This window comes from Girardinichthys multiradiatus, chromosome 3, assembly GCF_021462225.1.
Source record: "Girardinichthys multiradiatus isolate DD_20200921_A chromosome 3, DD_fGirMul_XY1, whole genome shotgun sequence".
Lineage (NCBI taxonomy): Eukaryota > Metazoa > Chordata > Actinopteri > Cyprinodontiformes > Goodeidae > Girardinichthys > Girardinichthys multiradiatus.
The window spans coordinates 32,581,050-32,590,730 of NC_061796.1; the positions used below are offsets into that span (position 1 = coordinate 32,581,050).

The window sequence follows — 9,681 nt, forward strand, 5'->3', positions numbered from 1 at the left end:
TTGAGTTATTTCTCAGTTTTTGTTTACTACATAATTCCATGTGTGTTCATTCACAGCTTTGCCTTTGGTGAGAATCTACAATGTAAATAGTCATGAAAATAAAGAGAGCCATTAAGTGAGAAAGATTTTCTTTAGACAGACTAAGCCAAAAACGTCTTATTGTATTATAAAGGTTGCTTTTTCCTCATAGTGTTTCACCTCTGGCTAACATAACTTCATTAAGATGCTTGTAGACATCTACAAGTCTGACATCGGTCTGAAGACCGTTTGCCCCACTCATCACTGTTGGAGATGTCACTGCACAGCATCTCAAAAAGAAAAACATCTGGGTTTTGGGATGGATAAACAGGCAAACATTGGGCTTCAAACCTATTAGAATATCTTTTAAAATTGGGCCCATAGCAAGAAATGAGCTCCGCCAACTGCACCAAAAGGTATTTATCAGAATTATGGAGAGTAAGATTTCTAGAAAACGTAACCAAAATGCATCCCTCTCTAGGACATTTATTAAAATATTAGAAGTCTATATTTGAGTCTGTAGGTATAATTGCGACTGTGTGGCTTATAGAAAATTCACAACTTGAAAGGTATGTAAACAAGAACTGGGTGCATTTAAATCATTGGAAGCCTAAAATAAATTCATGCCTGTTATTGCTAAGTTATGTAAACCTCGGACTCTGACTGAATTTGTGATGCTTTGAGCTGCTGCGTGCAGCAAAGCTTGACATAGAAAAACAGAAATCCAGCATTCATGCCATTGAAAGTGGAACAATTCTGGAAATTCATTAGCATTCTAGTTTATTTTGATTTCTTTAAGGTTTTATTAGAAATTTCATGTGACAGTCACAGTTGGTGTATATTGCTCATTTTTGTATTACTCTTATTTCCTTCATTTGGATGACATCTGTAATTCACTACAGATGCAAGTTTCCCTAAATAATTGTCATGTGTAAATAAAATGTCACAAGCTTATGCATTAGCTAGTCAACATTCACAGTGTTTTCCTGCTGCTGCCTTTCATACCACCAGTTTCATTTCATGATGTTTTGAAAATAAAAATAAAAACAGCTGAGCAACAAAGTGCACATTTAGTGCTGTGCCATATCCCTATTCCCTTTAATTACACTTCCTTTAATGGTTAGTAAATCAAAAAATTGTTGCAGTTTTGCAGGAGGAACTTGTGACGTTCCTGCTAACTATACAATTTGAGCTGCTCATTGTTTTCCGGCTTGAACACATCTGATTTTCCTGAACACTTATCAGTAGGCTCCATCAGAACTGGCAAAAAGGTTATTAACCAGAACCGTCCACATCTAACACACCAGCATCCACTTACGTGCTTTTATTAAGGCGCACGTCATCTGGAACTTGTCTAATACATTATTTACTGAAAGGCACACTGTGTGATTTCAATCTAATATAAACCCCACGAGACAATTAAGGTTAGGGCACCAGAGTAACTCAAGAAAGTAAAAACTGTTGCTACTCAGAAGCAGTAACTGTTAATTCATACAAATTGAGCCAGCCAGTGTAGTTGTTTTTGAGGAAATATTTTGAATAAAGTGCAACTCCAGGTGTTCTTTCTTATAAAAGGATGTAACAAAGTGCTCATCCTGATTCTAAGAAGTTACTTTCTGTTCAGTTCATTCAAATCGTAGCTAAACAGCTACTATACAGGGATCATGCAAATGAATGGGATTATTATTTAAAGTGAATGGCACATTTACAGTAGATTGGGTTCTTCTTGCCGCACTTCCAAAAGTGACAGCTAGATGGAGTGCACAACTTATACTTCTCATGTGGACAAATTTACCCACCCGAGCTGTGGATCTCTGCAGCTCCTCCAAACTCACCATAGGTGTCTGACTTGTATGATTAATTTAATTCAATTTAAAAATACTTTATTAATCCCAAAGGGAAATAAATGTTGTAGCTCATATTATACGGATTTATTCAAAGAGCCGTTGTAGATGCTGATGGCTTTGGGCAGGAAGGATCTCCTGTAGCGCTCCGTCTTACTGCATCTGAAGAAGCCTCTGACTTAAGACACTCATGAAAAGGATGCTAAGGGTTCTCCATAATGTTCTTCATTTTATGAAGAATCCTTCTTTCCACAATGATCTCCAGAGGTTCCAGAGGAGTCCCCTGAACAGAGCCAGCCTTCTTTATCAGCTTGTTGAGCTTTTTTAAGTTCCTGGCTCTGATGCTGCTACCCCAGAGGATGATCCCAGAAGAGATCACACTCTCCAAAACAGACATAGATGATATGCAGCATCTTGTTGCAAACACCGAAGGTCCTAAGCTTCCTCAAGAAGTACAGTCTGCTCTGTCCCTTCTTGCAGATGGATTCACAGTTGCATCTCCACTCCAGTCTGCTCTCCTCAAATGCAAATGCTCTCCTTGCACCAGTCACACTCTATCCATTTTCAAATGATGGATTGAACAGTGTTCCCTGAGATCTTCAAACCTTGTATTGTTTTAAAACCTAACCCTATTTAAAACTTTTCCGCAGCTTCATTCCTGACCGATCTGCTGTGTTCCTTGGTCTTCGTGACACTCGTTATTTACTAATGTTCTCCAACAAACGTCTGAGGCCTTCAGCAGCGCTTCTAGTAAAGTTAAATTACACTCATGTAGACTCTATGATAATTAGGTAATTTCTGAAGGGAACTGATTGCACTAGGTTGCATTTAGGGTTATCAGAGTAAAGGTTTTAGCACAAAAAGTGGAATATGTTTGCAAGGGTCTGTAAAATACTGTATATAAGACATTTTATGTTCTTGTGTTTTTGGTTGAAACATTTAGTAAAAATCAAGTAATTATTCTCTGCAGCTTGATTAGCTGGGTAATCCAATCACAGTGGTTGTCATGGTAACCAAGCTACTGCAAATGTCAGTGAAAATATCTTTGACCTTGATGGGTGAAATATTGCTCTTCCACTGCTCGATAAGATCAGATATGTGAATGGGATCACACACATTGAGTGTTTGTTGCTGGCCCCTTCTTATGCTTTTCTCTCTCTCTCCCTCTTTTTTAAATGGTCTCAAGATAACCTTGCATCATCTTGAATCAAAACCCATACTGCTCGCATCTCAAACAATTTATTTCAAGTCTCTCCCACACTACTGTCACCAAGTGACTCGGATTCCTTATTCAGTCGGAAATATGCAGTAGAAGGAGATCAAGCCTTAGTGAAGTCTCTGGCTGTCCCTGAACTTCCTTCTTTCATCCTTCGCTTGGTTCGCTATATTTAATAATATGTATAAACTAAGGTGAAGCCTTTGCTGCCCTGAGTTTCACTAAAATCTTGGAGGACCTTCATCTTAACTTCAGCTCAGGGAACTTTACTCATTTCTACTGCATACGAATGACCTCTCTGAGGTCAAAGACCTTTTTGGATCATGTGGAAAATCAAATAATAATGGGGCAGTTTAGAAGTTTAAATTGGTTTCACCCTTATTAAACATTTTTTTGTCTATATTAACCATATCTTACCTCTTATCTTGTTGAAAGTCATAGATAAAAAAAAGACTTTAAATGTCACCAATACAGGCATACTTTGCTGTTCAATGTATTTTATTTGAAATTTTATGATATAAACCAATGCAAAATTGCAAAGTGAAGAGAAAATTTATTTCTTTTGTTTTTTTTACAAATCAAAAGCTTAAAAGTGGGCCGTCCATTTGTTTTCACCCCCATTCAGTTTGATACCCCCAAGTAAAATCAAGTGCTGACAAATGTTTCCTTATTATTTTTAACAGGTGAAAAAAGCATGAAATACATTTTTAGAAGATTTCCTCAGAGCTCACCACGATATGTAAAAGAATCTAAAAGGATAGTTGTCCATAAAGACAATTAACATGTGTTTCTATTTGATCCCCAGCTGACCCAGAAAACATATTAATGGGTATTTTACAAATGTATCAGCCTTTAAATACTGTACTAGAAACTGCACAATGTGACCATGTTATGTGTTGTATTTATATCCTATAAGTGTGACCAACTTTACACAGATTTGTGCATATATTACTATTAATCGTTTTAGTAACATAATTTAGCTATTCTTGTATGTACTTATGTACTGTTTGTGTGGCCATGCACCTACAGAACATGGTCTATGTTCAAGTTCTATTGTATTCTTTTTTATTCTATTCCATTTATTATTATTATCCCTTTGTATTCTACTTTTTTTTTTAACTTTGCTCCATTTTATGGTGTTTCTGTTCTATTCGATTCTTTTTTATGCCTGTTTCGTTGTCCGATGAGCTAATCCCTCCCTCCTACTTCCCTATTTCTAGGGGGATTGCTCAGTCCAGCTCTCCAACCAACGGGTCCGGACTTTCCTAAACCTGGAAGGTCTTACTAAGCAGGTTTACTGGACAATCTGTTTAAGCTGGTGTCGGGAAATGACAAGCCTAACCTCTAACAGCCTGCATCCAAAAGTCTCACCCTTCTTCAACTGGTGGTCTGGACGACCAAGTAGCCCACAGCAGTCATCCACTCCTCGACAGTCACTTCTTTTAACAGCTTCTCATTCCCTATTTTACAACTTGCAATTGGTATATGGGTTAGGTTGATTTTAGTGGCTCGGCACCAGCCCCAAGGGCATTGTTTTAACAAGTTTGGCTTAAGACAACCTATAAAAACCTCCTAAAATCATTTGGATCCAGGCAACAAGATTTTTTACAACCAATAAAAAACCCAAAAATAAGATGACTCAAATAATTGACTGTCCACAATAAATTTAGAATTTTATATGCTTTCTTTAATTAGTAATGCTTTTGCAGGGGTCAGTAACAGCTTAAAAATCAGCAAAGCTTAATAATTTGAATAATATAAATAAATAAATCAACTCAACCTATCTTTCTCTAATGCTGAAACTGGTAAGGCTGAAGAGGCTTTGGAGACGGAGGCCCAACATGGATCCGAATGGAATGATTCCTTTTGTAATCAACTAATGATTGTCTTCTTGGATGAAAGGCTAATCTTCAGTTTTCTTCCTCTAAGTGGACAGGCGCTGATGCTCGGGGTTTTGATGGTCAAGTTGGAAAAAAATAAAATAAATAAATAAAACTTTGTTGGCATATGTTTCAAAAGCTTCCAGAGGCTCAATAGTTGAAGGAAACCTTTGAGGTGTAATTCAGGTTGGTTCAGGACTTCCTGAAGTCTGAAACTTAGAGCAATCAGTTGTTCACTGACCAAGTTCACTTCAGTTGTCTTGGTAAAAATGCAACAGATGAAATTCAGTCTCAATTTAGAGTTGCAGCTCTTCTCAGGGCACACGGGTTGATCCTCTTTATAATTCAGAATTTGTCAGCAGGGCTGCGTCTCCGGTCTTCTGATTCATCTGTAGCTTCTTTCTCCGTCCGATCTTGTTTGCTGGTCTTCTGCAAGGAAAACAATCCCGTTTCTTTCTTTGGCACAGTTTTTATATTGCAGATAGCCTCACTGCTCATCCCGTTGCCATGCGAGCTTTCCCATCATTGAGTTACGTGGTCATTTTGACACCTGGGTATTCAGGTTAAATCAGTTCTATTCTATTTTATTCTGTTGTGATTTATTTTATTCTGTTCCATCCATCCATCCATCCATCCATCCATCCATCCATCCATCCATCCAGGTGGGAAACCCAGACATCTCTCTCCCCAGCCACATCCTCCAGCTCATTCTGGGGGATCCCAAGGCGTTCTCCGGCCAGACACGATATATAGTCCCTCCAGCGAGTTCTGGGTCATCCCTGGGTTCTCCTTCTCTTCTGTTCTATTATGTTCTATTTTTTTTATGCAGTGGTATTCTGGTTAAATCAGTTCTATTTTATTCTGCTCTTTTATGCTGTTCTATTATGTTCCATTTCTTTAACTCAGTTGTTCTTGGTAAGTTAATGTAACGCAATGAAATATGCTTTACAAAGGACATGCTCCTGCCTTTAATATCGGCATATCTCTACATGCTGATGTTTCTGAGACTAGAAGAAAATGTTTCAACCAACGTTCACAAAATTTCATTTGAATGTAAATAGAAACTGAATACATCCTGTATTAGTCATTAGACTTATTTTATTGATGGAAAGTATTTTTTTAAACTTGTAGAGACCATGGAGTCGAAGATGAAGAGCGATCAATGGTGTCTGACAACACTGGGACCTGCAGTCTCTGAACCGTAACCTCCAATAAAAAGCCTGCCTGCTAACCTGTCATCATGCTGATATGATATGACAAGGTTGAATGATGCTGCTTCACAGTGTGTTGCTGAGACTGGACAGTTTTTGTGGAGTCTAAGTGGCTTCTCTGGCAGAATGCCCGGCCGGCTATTTAATACCATTTGGAGTCGGGTTAAGCAGTCTGAGGGAACTGCTCATCTTTTCAATCAGCCGGTGGCCACGGGCAGTGCATTCCTGGAAATTAGTGAAATGGACCAGTCTATACATGAACTGACCTATGTGTAGAACACCTGATGCAGCAGAAATGAGATACACCAAAGAGCTGGCTGTCCTCACCTTTAGCAAGGGTAATTTAATGGGTGTTTGGGCATATAGTCAGGTTTGTCAACCATCTGAGAGTATTCAAGGCAGGTATTGGTGTTACTTTATTAAAAACATGACGTGTCAATAAGAAAAACAATTAACCACCTTCTGGGAATTCATCACATCAAACAATTACTTGCCTACAAAATAAACAGGCACTTTGATGAAGTGGTGGGTATATTGGGCAGTTCCCAGGACAATTGGACAAAACATTTTAAGGAACTTTACAGATAGGCCACTGAGGCATCTGGGAGAACCTGCAGCATTCCTTCTCATTATTTCTTCTGTGTCCGCATTTATTTTGTCTGTTTGAGTCATTTGACTTCATGATGTTCATCTCTAAAGCCCCACAACCCCAGACCATCAGCTCCAGGACACTGGGAATGCCTTCCAGTCCTGGGGTTTATCTCACTTGATTCTAACTATGTCTGATGTCAGGCTGCTGAATGAATGTGGGTACATAGGTTCAAAATTCCTGATGTCGTGAGACAGTAAGAGTCATCCAAGGACAATATGCATGGGTAGTAAACAAGTTAAAGTCAAGTCCAAATAAAACCAGCAATCCAATTCTATCCAATTTATTATTGAGTCCAGTTTGTTCATGGTATAGGATAAAATGTAAAGGTATTGAATATTGACAACTTAAGTAAAATAAAAACACACAACCAGTCCAGTTGAATCTTCATTTAATATACAGAACCATTCCTTCAATGCTTTCATTATTTTGTTTTGATTTTTAAATGCCTTTGAGTGATTTTCTTTGTCTTTGTTGAAAGGATTTGGCCCGGGCATATCGAGGATTTAATAGTCTTTTCACTGCTTTTCTGTCTTTTTGGTTGTTTTACGTGTACCTGATATGCTGCTTGGTCTTTTTGTGCCAAATTTCCGTCCATTAGATGCTCTTTTTTTATGCATGTGTTGGCCACTGGCTGTGGCATCAGAGCAGCCCAGGTACCGGTGGAAGACATCCTGGTGGGGATATACACCACTTTGATAAAAGGTAGATGCAAATAAATGAAAAAAGGACTTCTATTTTTTCTAGGTCTGCAGTTAATATTCTTATAAACATTTTTCTATTTTTCAGTGCAAAAAGATGTGAACTCTACAAAGGGTTTGTAGATTTCACTGATTCAGACCACCTGAAGCTCCTCAAGTACTGCAGCACCAGATGGCTGAGTCTGCTAACCTGCATCCAGAGTGTTGAACCAGTGGGATGCACTGCAGGTAAGAATGGTAACTCCAGCAGATTTATACACAGTTAACTATGCTAGATTTCCATTTTAACCATGAATTGCCATCCTGTGTCCATATGTACTGTAGGACTACTTTAACAGTCATGAGGTGGAGAGGAGTGCCAAAGTGCGCGATCTAGCAAGCCACGTGCATGATCCAATCGTGAAGGCTTACTTCATGTTCCTGAGCGCTGCCCTTAAACCTTTATATGAATTTAATACTGTCTTCCAGGTGGGTGTCAATCATATTGGATGAATTAAATATGATTGTACTTATTGTAGCCTTTTTATTACAGTGTGACCAATTATATTTTCTGCAGTCGGAGGGAGTGCAGATTCACAGACTTGAAGAGGAGATGTGCAGGCTGATCAAGAGGATCCTGGTGTTCCTCATACCAGCCAGGGCCATCATGGGTGTACCTCTCAAGGAGGTGGAGTATGGAGAAGGACATCAGTTGGCTGACGAAGGGCTCTTTATAGGAGCAGAAACAAAGGCATTCATGGCAAGGACAGCTCCCTGTGTCAGCTGAGAAGAAAATCTTTCAGTGAGTATATTACCCAGCAGTTATATAATTATATAATCTTTTCACAGTATGAGATTATAGGCTGTAGTGTTTTTTGTTTACTCTTATGCTGTTGTGGATCTGTGAGAAGATTCTATGAAGCAGTGCTTCAGAAGATGTTCTCCTCCTTTCCTCTTGACCATCCACTCCTGAAGGACATGAAAGTGCTGGACCCTGCTGCTCGCCTTGACATTACTCCAAGGACAGGTAGATGTTAGAGTCAGTTCCTCATTGATAGAACGAATAAATAAATATTGCATGGTTTAGATCTGCAATGTTCAGTCAAACACTTGTTTTATTTTACAGTGGCAAGGCTAGGGGCCCTTTTCCCTCAGTTGATCTTGAGTGAGGATAGGCTGAGAGAGGAACTCATTGACTACCAGGTGACAGATAGCAAGCACCTCCCACAAGAAGACAAAACTGACAGATTCTGGGGACTGGTAGGGAAGGAAGTGAGGTTCAATGAGCTGCCAAGATTAATGAAGGCTTTACTATGCATTCCCCACAGCAATGCCAGTTCTGAAAGAGTATTCAGTATGGTAAGAAAGATTGCTACAGAAAATAGGATGTCATTAGACAACAGCACTGTTTGTGCTTTACTGTCATGCAAAATCAACCACTGGCCCAGGCCCCAAATACACTCCATCCAAACGAGTCTTAAAGGATGCAAAGTCTGCAACAAATCTGTATAATAAGTCTTTAGTGAAGAGAACCACCTGAGTGAACATGAGAAATTAAAATAAAATGTGTAATGAAAATAAAATGTAAATGTTTAACCTAAAGACAAGCAATGTATATATAAACTGAAAATGTGTGAAATAAATAAATGTGCTTGAATCCCCTTTTGTGTTTCATTTAGACTCTGTTATAACATAGGAATGTCCACAGCATTTCAGTGTCAACAAAGGTAGGCCTGTCAGATTCTGATTACCTTATTGTAGTCTGTAGGTGGTTGACAAGTGGTTATTTTAGATATCTTGTACACCTGTGCTATAATGCAAGGGATACTGGAGCTTGGTCGGGGTCGTGGGATGGCTCGCAACGGGCCCCAGAAAATTTCCCTTATTTTCAAATCCAAAACTCGACAGGTATGCTATGAAGCCGTCATCCAGAACCAGTTACGGCTGTAACAATTCCTGAGCACACAAAGAAGAACAGATCCGCTACCAATAGGCAGTCTACAACACTACTTAATCTGTTTCTAAATATAGCTATTTCCCCTCATTCCAAATAGTTTCTGAACTACTATGCTGGATCCTCAATGCTCTTGCTTTGCTTCTCTCCCCTCGGAGGTCGAGGCTTTTTTGAACGGCCAGCCTTTAAAACGAGCATTGCTACGTTTAATGTTTGTCTGCTCGCTGCT

The 9,681-nt window shown here is 39.0% G+C and overlaps 1 long non-coding RNA gene across 2 annotated transcripts; it reads left to right on the forward strand.

Annotated features, from left to right (window-relative positions):
- Nucleotides 1-7,446: 7,446 nt before the first annotated feature.
- Nucleotides 7,447-8,747, forward strand: LOC124866242. Of its 2 annotated transcripts, XR_007037759.1 has the most exons (6): nt 7,447-7,523; nt 7,608-7,747; nt 7,844-7,987; nt 8,076-8,300; nt 8,368-8,525; nt 8,625-8,747. It is a non-coding gene; the product is annotated as an uncharacterized LOC124866242 (long non-coding RNA). The 2 variants fall into 2 exon arrangements; XR_007037758.1 differs by lacking the exon at nt 8,625-8,747 and having other exon boundaries at nt 8,410-8,525.
- The last annotated feature ends 934 nt before the right edge of the window (nt 8,748-9,681 follow it).